This window comes from Eumetopias jubatus, unplaced genomic scaffold (genome assembly GCF_037043125.1).
Source record: "Eumetopias jubatus isolate StellerSeaLion01/CBP00866 unplaced genomic scaffold, mEumJub1_p1.0 scaffold_15, whole genome shotgun sequence".
NCBI lineage: Eukaryota > Metazoa > Chordata > Mammalia > Carnivora > Otariidae > Eumetopias > Eumetopias jubatus.
In genome coordinates this window covers 22,494,977-22,511,974 of record NW_028274821.1, presented here as the reverse complement: position 1 = coordinate 22,511,974, position 16,998 = coordinate 22,494,977, and positions in this window count along the sequence as shown.

Sequence of the window (16,998 nt, the reverse complement as noted above, 5' to 3'; positions counted from 1 at the left end):
CACAGGGAACAAATTTGGCACACTTCAGTGTTGGGTCAAAAAGAAACTCTTTGGGCAGGGCTTCAAGACTGTGTCACAAAGGCAAAAAGATACCTATGTCTAAAAGTTCTGACGGCTCACTCATACTAAAGCGTACACCCAGCTTCTCTGATGTGAATAAAAGAAACTAGTTTCCCTGCCATCTAAAAGATTGTGTGAAAGTGAAGAACCGTACCCAGACCTTTCAACACAAGAATTCAGGAGCTGTGTCTTTAATAACTTTGTCAAGCCTCACAGAGAAAGTTCTAAAGTGGTTGACCCACAAGAGAAATGCAGGTTGCCTATTCAAGAATACATCCAGGAAATCTGTTCCCAAATGATTTTCCATTCCATTATCTCAAAGACCCGCTTTCAAGGGTGAAATTTTTAAGCAACTTTGCTGTTTGCTTGGTGAGTTTGAATAAGCTGAGAGGTGGGTCAAAAGAATCTTCTGCAAGTCATTTAGATTGGCGATGTTCATGTACTTGGAAAATAATCTAAGTTTTAGTGCAGTCTAGTAAATTCAACTTTTAACCATTTAATTCTTACCAGTTTTTACCTTTTTCTTGGGGCTACTGGTAGCCTATACAAGTAGACTATGTAATTTGCCACAGTTGTTCTCATTCTTGACTGTACTTTATAATCCTCTGGGAGCTTTAACTAGTACTCAGGCCTGCGCCCGCCCCCAGAGATCCTGACTTAATAGGTCTGAGGTTAGGTCTGAGCATTCCTGTGAAAGCTCCCCAGGTGATTCTCGGTTGTGGACAAATTCGAGAACCCCTAGGTCTATTTTGATTCAAAGATAGCAAACTGAAATTCTGCCAGAGTTCAGAATATTTCTTTTTACTTTTCTGCCTGCACACTTCTGGACTTCTGGAGAAGACAATACACAGCAGAGAAAGGAGGTACCTTCTGTTTGCCAAATTTGTGAGGAAAACAAAGGCCTCCTGTTTCAAGTACTTCTCAGATAGCATGTGGGCTCTCCTCAATACACGGCTCTGCTTTCAGCAAAATTGTTAATTATAGATCATAATAAGCTGTTAGGAGCAAAACACACACATAATTTGAAAGTGAAATGAGGCACAGTACATAGATAAAGCAATTGTTTGTTTAAGAGGTGATTAGCAGCAGCAAAACAAGCAAACTGATCCTTGAACCTGAAAGAAATTACACCCATTTGGAATTGTTATACTCTCTGGTTATTTGTGCATTGCAACCTAATGCAAAGGTGCTCGTCTGTCGCTGTCAGTTTTCTTTTTTCTCTGTGTGTGATGTAGGGAAGGTACGGTCTATGCCATCTTAGAACTAAGATGATATTAAAAGAATAGCCTGTCAGGAGGAATAAAGAAAGGGAAGTGTCTTGGTTTCTCAAAGGAGCACAACTGAGATTTAAACTGTTCTGAGCTATGATAAATTATAAGGCTTTAAAACCACTGTGATCACTGAATGAACAAAACAGTTTGCCTTGGGTAATTATGCCTTTTTGGTCTCCTTCACTTTCAAGTTATTGTCCCCTTGTAAATGTTACACTGTGGCACTGTGTGCTGTGTCAAAGAGTGTTAATCTCAGTGTGAAACGCTGGGCTTGTCTTTAAGAGTAAGTGAGCCCAGAAATATTCTCAGCTCAGACCAACTTAGATGAAAACACTAGCAGCACTCGAACATGACATTTGGTGACAAGAGTTTCTAACTTGCAGCTCCACCTGGGGTAAGGTGAGGCAGGGTTTGGAGTTTCATCCGCGGATTTCACACAGGAGTGTTACTCGAACGGAGCAGTCTCCTGGGCTCAGCCTCGGCCCTGGAAGTTCCCAGGATGGCAACTTCACATGGAAAGATGCCAGTTACTGAATAAGGGCATACAGGCTGAGGATAAATAAGCATGTTATTAGGCGAGATTGCAGGGCTCAAGATGGGAGGGTTAATAAGCAGCTAAGGTTCACAGGAAATCCTTAGCTTTTTGTTGCCTGAAAATGCATTCCGATTTTGCAGCTTGCTGCTTGGTAAAGTTGAGGAAGGGCTTAATTGGGACTTCTCAGAGGCAACACAGTTCAGAGCCCACGGTCCAGTCCCAAGAACCCTATCTAATTCTAAGGTTGGCAGCAGAATGTGAAGCTGTTCAGTGTGCCTCATCTGGTATTGTTGTCTTTAAAAGTCCCAACAAGAAAGCCTCTATTTCATGTGTTGAGTGAGAAAGTGGAGGCAACAGGCAATTTTGGTGCTGCCAGATTGTTAGATTGCCTGGCCTATTTGGGTTAATGTTCTGTTGTGTTCAGGGGCAGAGCCTGCAACTTTCCATTTCCTCAGAGATAACAAAGTCAGTGTGATTACATGCTTGGAGAAGTCATATTAGTGATAAGAGCTAACATGTATTGAGCAATTACTTTGTGCCAGGCATCATTCTACCTCCATCACATGTCTTAACTTCCTCTAACCTTGACAAGTATCCTGTGAGGCAGGTACTTTCATTCTCTCCATTTTATGAAAGAGGAGAAGGAGGCAGGAGTGCTTGGTGACCTTGCCCAAGGACACGGATAATGGAGCTGAATTAGAACCAGGCGATCCAACTCCAGAGTACTCAGAATGGACCACTAAATATACAGCTTCAAAGATACAAGCATAGATGGTTGCTGCCCAAACTCCCTGGGGCAGCATTTAGGCCTGGTTCACCCACCTGCCCATCTCTTCCCCCAGCTTTCTCACACCCCCAGGAGTCCCCAGGACCTAGTGCATGTACAAACACAAGTGCACCCATCTCCCCTTCTGGCCCCTGCAGGAGGCTCCCAAGTCCATGTTTCAGAAAGTTAGTCTTTATCTGACCTTGTGCCTTTGTGTAGTTTGGTTTGTAAAACGCTGGGATTTATGAAATTGCTTTGAAGCAAAGGACTTCAGGGAGAATCTGTTGATGGTGTCTGTTGTAACTTCCGTGGATGATGTCAGAATGCATCCTCTCTAAAGAACTGTGCACGAGCCTCCTGCTAGTTGTAAACAATACGGCAGACCAGGGGATTTTAAAATCCTAGTGAGATTGCAGCTGGGGCTGCAAATGTATAACCTGAAAGGCAGGGAGACAAAATGAAGTCTGATAGAGATGCATGGATATATGAGAGAGGCCAGCAAGCCTATAAATGGAATTGGACTTTGGAATTAGTTGTGATGATGGACTTGTCAGCCTGCATGTTTTATGCAACCTAATTGGCTACATTCAGGATTGCATACATATTTGCCCTCTGTGAGATTGGTCAGCCTAGGCTGATTATTTTGATTCAGACCTTCTGAGGTTTGCTCCTGGGGTGGCCTGCTGCTGCTGGCTCTCCTTTTGCTGCCCTCATGGAGGGAGGGAGCGGGTCTCACTCCTGAAAGTACAGTGGCCTGGTTCACCTGGGAGACCAGGTCTCCCTCTCCTTCACCATCTAGGGCTCTCAATATCCCCTCCCCTAAGTCTTCTGTAGCTTGTTTTGAATCTACTGTGCCTCCTCCCACTTCCTCCTGTTACTAATGAGGCACTCTGGGTGAGGGACTGTGACATCTCGGGGCCTCGGGAGTAGCAGAAAAAACTGTAGGTCTGTCCACAGAGGAGTCCCATGACACTGACCATTTATCTGGTGACCATGTGGGCCCAATAAACAAAGCAAATCTGTCCGGTTCTCCCTCCCTCTGTGGCTTTCGGGCCTGTGCGTTTGCATTTCCCAGGACAGTTGCAGGAGACACCAAAACTTGTCTTCATTACGGCTCTGACTCATAACCCAATTAATGGTGTCAAGACGTGAAACATGGTCCCCAAGCCCAGCTGTCTTTTGAAAGCAAGTCCCAGCCTGTTCAGAGCAGTAATGAATTGTGCTCCAGAGAGGGTGGCTCCAAATCTGTCCCGCTAGCCAAAAGCAAAGGGGAGTGTGGTGTTCCAGAAAGGCAGTGTGCAGTGTCAGCTCTCAGTTTTGGGGCTTGAATGCACTTGGTCTCAGAAACAAGTGAGAGGGCCAGTGGGCCAGTGCGAGGAGGAGAAAAAGTTGTCCCATGCTTGCCCTGACTTCAAAGAAAGGCCATCTGTCTCATCAGCCCTGGATTTCTCCAGTTTAAGGCATACAGATCTGTCACCCCGTGGTCGGAGTTTCTTTAGGGAGACTCCTCCTTTCACATGGGGGCTTGTACATGGGCTGTATACTTTGGGCCCTTCCTTACAACACTGGTTTGTGTTCGCAAGGCCAGCACCACAGGACCATTTCCCAACTTCCATTATAGAGGTTATTTTGTGAGCTCAGACATGCTAATTTTCAGAATGGGGTGTGCTGGAAAGGGCTCTCAGCAAGACCAGGGCTTACTGTTCCTTCAGACACCTGCCTGAATGCACGTAATTTTAAAAACAGGCTTCCTGTGACTGAGTGGTAATGCTTCTTTCTAGGAAGCCATTTACTTCTTTCTGAAAAAAATCAGACCTCTTTACGAAGCAAATGCAGAGCCCTTTTATAATACGGAGGAGAGCTGCCATTTAGTGCCACGGTGTCAGACTTGATGAGAGAGCTCTGTTATCTTGTCCCTGATGCTCAGAGCGACACTTCCAGTGGGAAACTGTGCCCCCATTTCTCAAGTGAGCACTGTTTTTCATTTTGAAGGAAGCAGGGTGAGAGAGGAACGTGGACGTGCTCTGCCTTGGAAAGGAGACGGGAACTCCTGGGTTTGCAGTTAAAAGCCCATCTCTTCTTACTACTTTCTCACCCTCTCTGAGTTGCGGTGGGACTTTTAGTATCCCAAGGGGTCTGAACCTCATTTTGTGTCTGCAGGAGACAAGGCGGGGTTTCTAGGAGGGTGGGTCTTCCGGGGGGAGGTTCAGAGGGGAGAGAGAGACTGCAGTGACATCACCCCAACACCTGCAGGATCTCAGGTCTTCTTCAGTGACCCTCCCCCTGGTGCGGACTGAACCCAGCTTTCCCTGGTTTATGGGCTCCTGACAAGATGACAGCCTGTGGTGACAAGAGAGGCAGTTGAATGCCCAGCCCCCGCCTTTCCCCAGGGATGCCTTTCTTCTGTTGCAGCCAAATGCTTCTCAGTTGAGAGCTCAGGAAACAAAACAGTCTTTGTTGCTTAAACTGAAATCATTCCCATGGCTGATTGTCCCAGTGGTCTTGTTGTTAACAATGCTTCCTCCTCCTCCTCCTGCTTCCCGCCCCCCCCCCCCCCCCCCCCCCCGCCGCTTTCTCTGCCCCACCCACGCCTCGCCCTCTATAATTCTTAGTCATTATCCTTCTGAAACATGACAAACCTAACAGAATCCTGCCAAAGCTAGTGGCCCTAGGGAGTTAGTACAAAAACTAAAACAAGAGCCAAACTCATTTGGAAAGGTTTGGGTTTCATGGGAATGGTTTGGTGCAGTGAGAAGGAGAGAAGCCGGGAGGCTGCCCAGTTGGTTGTCTCCTGGGAGGGTTGCCAGGGAGCGGAGCCATAACTGGGTTAGTGAATGTTCACCTACTTATATTGTGGATGTCTCTGGGAATTTGAGGAGCACACACCACACAAGATTTGGGTTCACAGTTGGGTTTTTCTGAGTGCTCAGTCCAAGGGCTATTGCTCTGTACACTCTGACTTCCTTCCACTGGCTTCATCTATTTTAGTTATAAACCCAATGGATACTTGCAGTTAGGAGATGTGACCATGTCATTTATTGTCTTCATTGGAACACTTTTGAGAGGGACAGAGGCACTGTTAGTAACTATACTAGGACGACATGCATCATCATTCAAGATGGTCCCAGGCAAACTGGGATGTAGTATCTCCCTTCTCTTGTCATGGAGTTTGGTGGCAAGATCCAGGACTGGAAAGTGGGTTTTATTACAAACTACTTAGAATCTCTGTGGGGACTCTTAGCTTACCCAACTGTAAAAATAAAAGAATCGGACTATCTTCAGTGATTCCTTGGGTGCTGGTGTTCTGAATCCTGTTGGTTAAATCAATGCATCTACTCAAATATCTGGAGGGGGAAAAGGGCACTTGGACTTGTGAGAATAATGTGGTGCAAAAAACCTGGGAATATATGAGGATTTTTCCTTTTCTGAAAGAACAGGGCAATACTCTTGTGAAGCGTCACCTTGTTCCAAGTTACTGACCATGGTGTTGAGTACTAATCATGCAGGGAGTTTACACAGGGCTTTCATGGGAGCATCTGAGAGGGGAGGCATTCTCTGTCTCAAGGGCCTAGCCTCTCAATTATATGGAAAAAACAAGTCTGCATTTGAAGATAACCCTAGCCAGGAAGGCACAGAAATCCCAGAGCTCTTTGAGGTCCAGGTGTAGGGATAATTTGGGAGAGATTCTGGCATTAGGATTTCCCCAGTCACCTTGTACATCTTGAGGAAGCAGGAACCAGAAATATGAAAGATAGTGAGGGGCTCATGGGCAGGTGAAAATGAGTTTGGTGCAGAGAGCACCAGATCCTGGGATAGGCATATTCGTGGTTATTCTGGGTCCGCCATTGATTTTCAGGATGTCCACAGGCAGATCCTTTTCGCTTCTTTTAGAGGTTTCATTTTCTCTTGCCATTCACGCTGAATGAGAATTGAGACCAGAACACTGTAAATGGCTCAGCCACTCTGTGTTTTGACATTAAAGGGCACACAGTGAGGCAGGCAGCGGGGTGGAGAAAAAGCAGTGATCCAAGAGTGAGGAGGACACTGTTCCAGACACTGGCCCGCAGTCAGTCTGGATGAACTGGCCCAGTCTTTTTGCTCTAGAAATCTCTATGTTCTCATCAGAGTGTTTTGTTTTGTTTTGTTTCTTTGTTTCTTAAATCAAAGGAATCCTTTAAAATAGAAGAAATCTTAGAGTTCCCCAATACAAAAAAATACAGAATATGTATATATTCTATATATGTATATATATAGAAATAACTTTGTAAGCCCAAGATGGAGCAGCTCCTGCCCAGTGTGCCATGCCAGCAGACCAAAACTTAAGATAGCTTTCCTGTCCCTGAAAATGCTCTGATCCACCAGAAATGCAGCATTTCCAGTCACCCAGTTCCCAAAAGCCAAGCCAACTCTGGGCTTTTTGCTTACTTCCTTGCCCCTTATTCTTTACCCCCCCCAAAAAACGGTCCTGCCTTCTGCTACATGTTGCAGTTCTCTGGACCCTTAGGAATGGAGACTGCCCTCTTCATGAAGTGTTAAATACAGTTTGTTTGTGTCAGCTGAATTGTCTTCTTGAATCATTATAACATATCTGTAAAGCTGTTTCAATTGCAGAGGTCTCAGGACCTGGACTGGTTGCCTGGCGGACTAGCACCAGCTCTGTCTGCCCCCTGGCAGCCCACACAGTGCCCTGAGGCACTTCCTCAGCTTGGCTTCCACTGGCCCTGAGGTTGGGGTGAATTTTTAAAAGGTGCCATGCTCCAGTCTATGCAGCTTCTGCACCAGGTATTGGCACAGAGCAAGGGCTAGGTGGAAGCCCCTTCTCTCCCGTGGGTGTGTGCAAATTGCCCATGGCCTGCCCACTGACCCCTAGCACTTGAAAACCATTGAACACTTCTCTAACACACTCCTTCTGGAATTTGGTCCTCTGTGTCATAGACATGGCTTTCTGGATTAAGGACTGGAGCCTGGAGTGTGGTCAACCCCTGGAGTTATCCGATGAAAACAAGGGGCCAGAGACCAAGCGCTTGCCAATCAAGAAGTCTGGCTCAGTGTCGGGGCCACCTCTAGAGACATCCACTCAGCCTCTAAGCCAGCCATCCCAGCTCTCTGGCTGCCAGATCTACTGTTCCCTCGGCAATGCTGGTGCTCGATTTGATTGTTTACCCAAGCGGGTTATCCGGGACTGTGAAATACGATTCTTGAAGGCTGGAGTGAAGTGAGTGGCCCTCAGGGACCAGACACCTTGGGTTGTAAATCAATCTTCGCCATACAGACGCTCTGGCGGTTAGACATTACAAGGTGAGGAGTGGCCCCCTTGTGGGACACCCTGCAGCGATTGCCATGTTAGCCGAGAAGATTGTGTTACTGGAAATGCTCAGATGGAAGATACAGAATTCCCTCTTGGGACTGTGTTTTGGACACATGGGAGCATCTGTTAACAGGAAATGAGTATAGCTGGGCACTGGGAATGATTTGAGGAGTAGCTTTTTTCTTTTTTTGTATGGAAAGACAGATGCTTGCATAAAATATATTTCTTGATAATTCTGTTCAATGCTTAAGAAAACAAACAACCCGAAACCTACCCATCAGGAAGTGGTGCATGCTTTGTAACTCGTTGAATCTCCTCTGTGTTCTAGCATACAGAATAATTATGTCTCCTAAAATTTCATTTTTTGGATGATTTCTAAACAGTCAGCTAATTCGTTTGCTGTATGTTTGAGTTATACTGGGGAAGAGTCGACAAGTGACTGGAGTTAATGAACTGATAAGGCCAGAGACTATCCCATGATCATATCTGAGAAAATCCAGACTCCATATGTGTTGATCTAGTGGTGAACTTAAGTTTTTCAGTTTGGGAAAATGAAAAAGTTCTGGAGATGGATGGTGGTGATGATGGCACAGCAATGTGAATGTATTTAATGCCACTGAATTGTACACTTAGAAATGGTTAAAAAAAGCAAATGTTAACCTCTGTGTATTTTACATTTAGAAAATGAAAATTTATAAAAACCTCAGTCTTCATTTTTATTTTTAGGCTTTGCTTACTCCAAACCAAAGGTAGTTTGGTTTTGTTTTTAGATTCATGACCCATGAGGATCTGGCATATTTCATATCTCCCCAGACTCTTCCGCTCACTTGTGAGTCTCAAGCTCCCAAATGTTAATTCTCATTCCTCTGTCACATGATTCCTGCTCAGCCGTTTCAAGTCCCAGGGAGCAAAATAAAAAGCAGGCAATGCTTCCATTGCAGAAATCCTATAAAAGCCAGTGCTGTGAGGGCCCTGCAAAGATTTCAAAATCTGTGTTTACTTTGGCCGAGCATCCCAAATTTGGAATGCTAGGAGCTTCTAACAAATTCTTGCCACTCACCAGTTCATGCCTTATTTACCTGTCTTCCTGCCTCTGAATCCTTCATTCAATACATGTTCATCACGTCCTGCAGTGTTGAAGGCACCATGTTCAGTGCTTTGAGAAGTATCAGACTGACCTACCCTCAAGATAGAGGCACTAGAGGTAATATACCTTTTTTAAAAATTTATTTATTAGAAAGAGAGCAGTGTGCAAGCCAAAGGGGGGGGGTAGATGGGGGGTGGTGGAGAGGTAGAGGAAGAGGGAGAGAGAGAATGAATCCTCCAGCAGACTCCTGGCTGAGTGTGGAGCCTGACGCAGGGCTCCGTCCCAGGACCCTGAGATCATGATCTGAGCCAAAATAAAGACTTAACTTTACTTAACTCTTTACTTAACCTAACTCAGCTTAACTGGTTGATCCACCCAGGTGCCCCCCAGATTTTCTATTTTTGGAAGTACCCATTAGCCTAAACTAGAAACTTGGAGTAATCCCCAGCTCTTTTTTTTCCTCTAAGGACATCTCATTAATGATCCAATCTTAAGGCCTTGGTTCCTTTCATATGTCCCATCCTCTTCATTCGTCTACCACCCATATTGTCCAGCTCGCCAGAATCCCTTCTAGATTACTCTAATAGCTTCCCAATGAGTCTCCCTGTTTCCTGACTTACGCCTTGAAATCAGTGCCAGAATAATCTTTATAAAAACACAAAACTGATTATGTCACTCTGGTTAAAAAAAAAAAAAATCATGGGTGCCTGGGTGGCTCAGTCTTTGGGCATCTGCCTTCAGCTCAGGTCATGATCTTAGGGTCCTGGGATCGAGCCCCGCATCGGGCTCCCTGCTTGGCAGGAGGCCTGCTTCTCCCTCTCTCACTCCCCCTGCTTGTGTTCCCTCTCTTGCTGTGTCTCTCTCTGTCAAGTAAATAAATAAAATCTTAAAAAAAAAAATCATTCTACGTTTTCCCATTGCCTACAAGGTAAAATCAAGACTTGTAGGATGGAAACAGGACTTTTTGTGATCGGGCCCCACCTATGCTTCCAGCCTCATCTCCTAGCACCCCACTCCACCATGTACTCTTTCTGTAATTAAATTCTCTTAACTACCTTACAGATTCATGCCTCTATTTCTTTGTACACAAATATTTCCTCTCTTGAAAGTCAGATGAATACTTTACCTGGCTCTTAATTTTTTATTTTTTATTTTTTGAGAGAGAGAGAGAAAATGTGAGCAGGGTGGGGGCGGGAGGGGTGGAGGGAGAGGGAGAGAGAGAATCTCAAGCAGGCTTCACACCCAGCATAGAGATCCATGCGGGGCTCCATGCCTGGCTTGTCACAGGGCTTGTCGCAGGGCTCATCGCGGGGCTGATCTCACGACCCTGAGATCATGATGTGAGCCAAAGTCAAGAGTCAAAACTTAACCAACTGAGTCACCCTGTTGCCCCACTTTATCTGGCTTTTAAAACTCAGCTTAAATGGCATGTCTACTGTGCCCTTTCTTCACACATTTCCTACTAAAAATCACTTCTTTTAATCCACCATAAATGGCAGAATGGACAGAATTATAAGGTTTAGACTAGAGTCACATAAATCCTTATACAAATGTGAAATGATGACTGTCATATCAATTGCTGATCATTGATATCTCAGAAGATCCCAGGAAAACCTGGTGGTCAAGCAAAGCTAAGCCTATTGGCTTTCTGAGTAAGGGGGAAGGCCAGTATAACTGACGTTTAGTAGCTTCCCAATAATGGGGGGGATGATATTTATGGTGTTTTAGGGCCTGAGCTGTGTGATGGTGGGGGTTTCAAGGCAGAGGATTGGATGGGTTTGGGCAGGTTCTATGATAAAATAACTTGGAACTGATGAACACCTTTCGTCTTAATAATTAGGTAAGCTGTTTTAATTGGTTCAGTCTATCTTCCAGGAGCAAAGATTTCATGGAACAAAAGTACTTCCTTTTGCTTGGTTTCAGTATTTTTAGCACACAAGCAGGAAAGTATTGTCCCAGAATTGTCTAACCAGGGTCAGAAAAGTATGTTGGTTTAACTTCTCACTATCTCATAGAGATATTGCAAGGATTGAGGGCTTTTAATGCATATGAAGTATTTACCATAGAACCTATATAGCAAGTTCTCAGTAAAAGGAGTTTATAATCGCTACTCTGTATATTTTGCTTATTAGAGCACCTATAATACTTTATTTCAATGATTTGTTTTAATGTCTTTCTCTCTCACTATATCACGAGTGCCCAAGTACAAGCCCTATGTTTTATTCATTTTGTATCTCCAGCTTCTAGCACAGAGCTTTGCCACTTAATGGGCTCTCAATAAATGTTTGTAGAATGAAGGAATGAATATGCTGCGTTAAGTAAACTGTGTATGTGGGTTGATGCTGAGGAACTTGTTAGTTATATTGGTGACTAGCATGAGAACGGAAGAGAGGACAAAGTCTTCCTGGAATGTAGGAGGTGAATGAAGAAATGAAAAATCTAATTTTTCTCCTTCTTTTGCATGCTAAGGAGCATCTCTCTTGGACTGCAGTTTAATACATTTAGCAGATAGCCATCCATCATTCCTTGTTTGCAGACAAGAGCAAGTGATAGCTCCATCAACTCTGCCCACATAACTTGTGGAGCAAAACCTCCAGGGTTGGTTTGGATGGGGACCTGATGCTAGCTGATGTGGAAAAGGGCAGAGAATCTGAGAAAGACAAGCATGGCTGGTACTGTTTCTCATGTTTAATGGGCAAATCTTGAACAACGGCAACCCTTTGCACTAAGAAGGTAGGGATGACTCAAGAGAAAACCAGGACCGTACAGCAGCAGAAATGGGGCTGATAGTTCTATCTCTTAGTAGTGAATGACACTGTCCATGTGAAATAGCAACAACACTGAGTATTTTGTCTACACTTTCATTCTGCTAGGGAACCTATACTACACAGAGAGCTGTTTTTGCAAATCATGTATTTGCTTTAATCAGACCTTCCTTCTACTGAGGCATAAAACAGTTTGGGTTATGTAATAGCTGTCTGCTCTTGGTTTATACTACTGTTAGAGCATTGAGTACAATAAAACCATATTTAGTTTTGTGAAGATCTTTTTCACTAGAGTATGACTCCCATAGGGGAATGGTTAGCAGCTTATTCAATATTGTATAACTGCCAGGTCCCTTTGCCATGGATCCCAGTAGTGACAATGCCTGGAACATAATAGAAAATGTTTGCAGAATTGATGGTGATGAAATGAATGTACATAGATGGAATGGCTGAGTCAAACAAAAGATTTTTAAAAATAATATGAATTTTTCTTTATTTTGATTATAAAATAGTGCTTCATTAGAAAATATGTAACCATAATCAAATTTATACAGAAGGAAAACAAATCCTTAAAGTCAACACTGTGAGCACTTCACTCACTTTCATACACATATACACACAATATATAAATATGTATTTATATATGTAGATATGTATATGTAGACATAAAATACATTTATACATATTTATAAGTGTGTATATAAATACAATGTATATGTATTTAAGTACGTATATGTGCATATACATGAAATTAGATTTAGACTATGGAAATAATTTTGAACCTTATTTTTTTGTCTTTATTATTATCCATTGAAGGATTTTCACACATTTTAAAATATTTTTGAAAACATTTTTATTGGCTATAGAGTTTTTCATCTCATAACTCTGCATTATTTACCTAAATTGTTTCCAAGTCTTCCAAATTTACCAGGAGAACTTTGTGACAAATATGAATGTATGTCTCTATTTATATCTTTAAAAGAAATTCTAAATTTGTTTTGGCTCAAAGGGTAAGTATATTTTTAAGACACTTCATCCACGTTACCAAGTTGTTCTTCATAAAAATTTTACTGATATGTGATTTGCTCTGCAGAGCATGGGTTTTCTTTTTCCTGTACCAGTTCCAATGCAAGTTTTTAAATAAGAGAAAAAATTGGTTTCAACTTTAAAGGAAAAAAAATAGAATTTTATTGTACTTTAATTTTCTTCATTTTGAATGATTTATGCATATCTTCTATTTTACTATGTTTACCATTTTATTTTTTTTTTAAATTTTATTTATTGGAGAGAGAGAGAATGAGAGATAGAGAGCACGAGAGGGAAGAGGGTCAGAGGGAGAAGCAGACTCCCTGCCGAGCAGGGAGCCTGATGCAGGACTCCATCCCGGGACTCCAGGACCATGACCTGAGCCAAAGGCAGTCGCCCAACCAACTGAGCCACCCAAGCGCCCTGTTTACCATTTTCTTATTGACTTGCCAGTAAGAGCTTCTTATATATTGATATTGTTAGTCAGTGTTTTTTCGAGTTGTCATTTACCTTTTATGTTGGAGTTGACAAACATATTAAAATTTATGTGAAATAAAATATAATCTTTTTTTTTGCACTATAGTTTTTTCCTTTGTTGTTAGGCTTAGAAATTTTACTACAAAGTCAGGTAAATGTTCACCAAGAAGTTCAAGCTGCTTTGGTTTCATTTCTTATATTTAACTCTTTAATTCACCTGGTGCTGTTGGGGTAACATGTAAATTAAGGATGGTATATTTTTTAAACTCCAAATATTTTTGTAATTGTCCCAGTTGAATTTAATACATAATTTTAATAATAATTTTAACTGTTGGAGCCTAATACATAATTTTTCTCTTCCCCATTAATTTGTTGTATTAAAATCTAATGTAACTTGAATTTTTCCTGTACCTCATGAGCCTATGGATATTAATTGGGTTATCTTAACAGTAGTTACTTAAATTTCAGTAGGATGTGTTCCCTGTTTGAGCAGGAATTCCAGTTGCTCATCTGACACCCTCCATCCCCACTCCCCATGCCAAGACCCATCCCTTCTTGAGTATTTCTGGGAATTCTTAGGGGCTGGTTCATTTGTACTCTCTGACTTTGGACATAGTGCTCTTGCCTCAAAATGAAGTATGTAATCCTGCCTTTCCAGTTATTCCATCTAAGTGAATCCCAGTAGTTGATGAAGTAATTCTTTATATATGCGATACAGCTAATTAAGGAAGAAATAATGATAGAATTAAAGTATGCCATTTTGCTACCTGTAAGGAAGTAATGGTATGTATAGGCAGTATTATCACTGGCTGCTAAGACTATTTGGTAAAAAGCTTATGGAGAACTTCTAGGGGTGGCTATGACTGATAACATTTAAACACACAGATCTGTCTTAGATGGTGGAAAAAGAGACAGCCAAACACACATGCCTCCTGATGGGATTCTATAACACAACTTTAAAGTATTCGAACTAAAAATATCCAACTGGAATCTGATCAAGCCCCTAGATCTAATTACTAGCTCTCAGGACACTCAAGGGATGTGGGAACATGTAAAACAACACTATGCGGATGTAATCAGCAAAATTCAGAATGTAAGGAGCTTTTGGGGGCAAACAATCCTGTTCATTCAGTGATTAAATTGTGAAGAAATTTGCAAAGGAGTGGAGAATAGACACACTGAGGGTGACAGAAGAGACGTAGCAACCAAATATAATGTGACCTTGTTTGACTCTTGTTTCAAATCAAGAACTGTGAGCCAGTGAGGGAAATTTGAACCCTGATTGAATATTTGATGATGAATTATTATTAGTTTCAGGCATGATAACAGTTATGTTTTAAGAAAGTATTACTGTCTTTTAGAGAAGCACATGGAAATAATTATGGATGAAGTGATATGCTGCCTGGGATTTGTTTCAAAATAATGCAGTGTGAAATGGAAGGCATAAGGATTTAAATGAAATACTAGCTATGGGTTAATAATTGTTGAATTATGGTGATGGGTCTATGGGATTTTATTTTATTCTTTGTGTGTGTGTGAAATTATTTATTAATTATTTTTATTGTGACAGAAGAGTACAAAACTTACCATTTTAAGGCACACAGTTCAGTGGCATTAAGTACATTCATGATTACTACTCTCTAATTTCAGAATTTCTTCATCCACCCCAAAAGGAATGTGAAAGTTTTCTTAAGAAAATATTAATGAGAGCAGCATCTACTAAGTATATGGATGTCTGCTCAGTTTGTCATTTTGTCCCCTTTGTCTTTAAATCAAGGGTCAGATGATATGGGATATAAAAAGTATATTATTTTTTTAATCAAGTTAGGTTGTTTTCTGAGCTAAAGCCTGGTTATATTTCAAATTGCTTTGGTGATAATGTTCTTTGAATTTTCTTCCAAATTCTGGCAATAGTTTATCTACCTTAACATTTTATTTTCTTTTAAGTAGTTCCCTTTTTCTACATAGATATTTTAGCATTTAACTCAGAGGAAGGTATGTCAGGATCTGCTAGGTGCCATTTTTAAATGGAAGCACAGTCAGATTTCTTTGATTGCCCACTAGGGACGTTTTTTCCTGTTCTGTAGAGGAATAATATTAAGAAATATTGACATTTACCACTAGGTGAATGAATAACACAGTTATTAGGTGAGGAAGTCTGATTCTTTGTTCTAACTGGCACTTCTGAACACCCAATATCCAAATGTGAAATCACTATATATAAAAAAATCCACATGTAAGTGGACCCATGTAGTTCAAAGCTGAACTACTGTGTATGTGAAACCTGAAGCCACTAATTTGATGCACTCCCAGTGATTACACACCTTCATCTTTCAGTGATGTTCTGATTTGGAGGAATAATCACAAATTATGGCCTACCTGACAAATAAATTGTATGATGTAGGCAAACAGTTAATGTTAAAAAAACAAAACCTGTTCTAAGATAATGTAGTGAAGTTTTGCGTGTGCTGTATCAGCTGATTTGGGGCCATACTTCTTCTTAAGATAATTGTGTAAAGGGCAATGATTACCTAAAGACAACTGCTAGAATGATTTTTTTTTTTTTTAACTAAACAAAACAACACATGACTTTCAATTCATTTCTTTAGTATCACAACCTATAGCTTTTATCTACTTTTCTGGACATGTATCTACTATGTGTGTGAGAGTGCCTAAAGTATCATGAAAAAATAAAATAAAGGTGTAAAGGCCATCCAGCCATTGCAGTCAGCAAGATAGAGTTGGAAGGACCTGCCCTCATTTACAAATGAGAGCTGGAGAAGTTCTTTGTTCAGAGTGAGGAGCAACCTTTACTAAGGCTAAAACTCTATCTCCTGACTTCTGGTTCAGAGTATATAATATTATAATATTATGCAGATGGGTCAACAGGAAAGGTTGTGGGCGCTTCTTTCTGAATATCCATCAGGATCCTAACTTCCTTTCTGCAGAGGATAATTTAAATGGAATCTCACCTGTAAAGAACATTTAGTTTTTCTAAGCCAGTGATTCTTACTGAATTTGAATATACTCATCTGAATTTTCTGCAAATCATGTTTTAACTCTTGATACATTTAGCATATTAAGACCTGGGAAGTAGGTTTTCACAATTCCTTTGAATGAAGAAAAGAAGGAACTGATTTTGATTATTTTAATTCAGTTGGTACAATTTCATTTGGTAACAGAAATACTAGAAGATTCTGTGTAGGGGTGGGAGGGAGAGAAAGAGGGAAGTAGGGTAAGAGATAAGAATGGAGGGAGGGAGGATCTCTTAGGCAAATAGAAGGTCTGTGAGGCTCCAGTGCTCCCCTAGGATGTAGAAGACCTGGGTGCTAGATCTGTGATCAGCACTGTTCAGCCACGTGACTTGGAAACACTTCTTGGGCGCCTGGGTGGCTCAGATGGTTAAGCGTCTGCCTTCGGCTCAGGTCATGATCCCAGGATCCTGGGATCGAGTCCCGCATTGGGCTCCCTGATCTGCGGGAGCCTGCTTCTCCCTCTGCTTCTCTCTCTCTCTCTGTCTCTCATGAATAAATAAATAAAATCTTAAAAAAAAAAAAGAAACACTTCTGAAAGGCAGGGTTTTTGGTAAGGTGGTCTTGAAGGTCCCTTTTAGCTGGATAATTCATTGACTCCAGGAAAGAATGTTGGATCTAAAACAGTCCGCTACCCAGTATTATGAGTTGACAGGAAAAGGCTGGCTTTT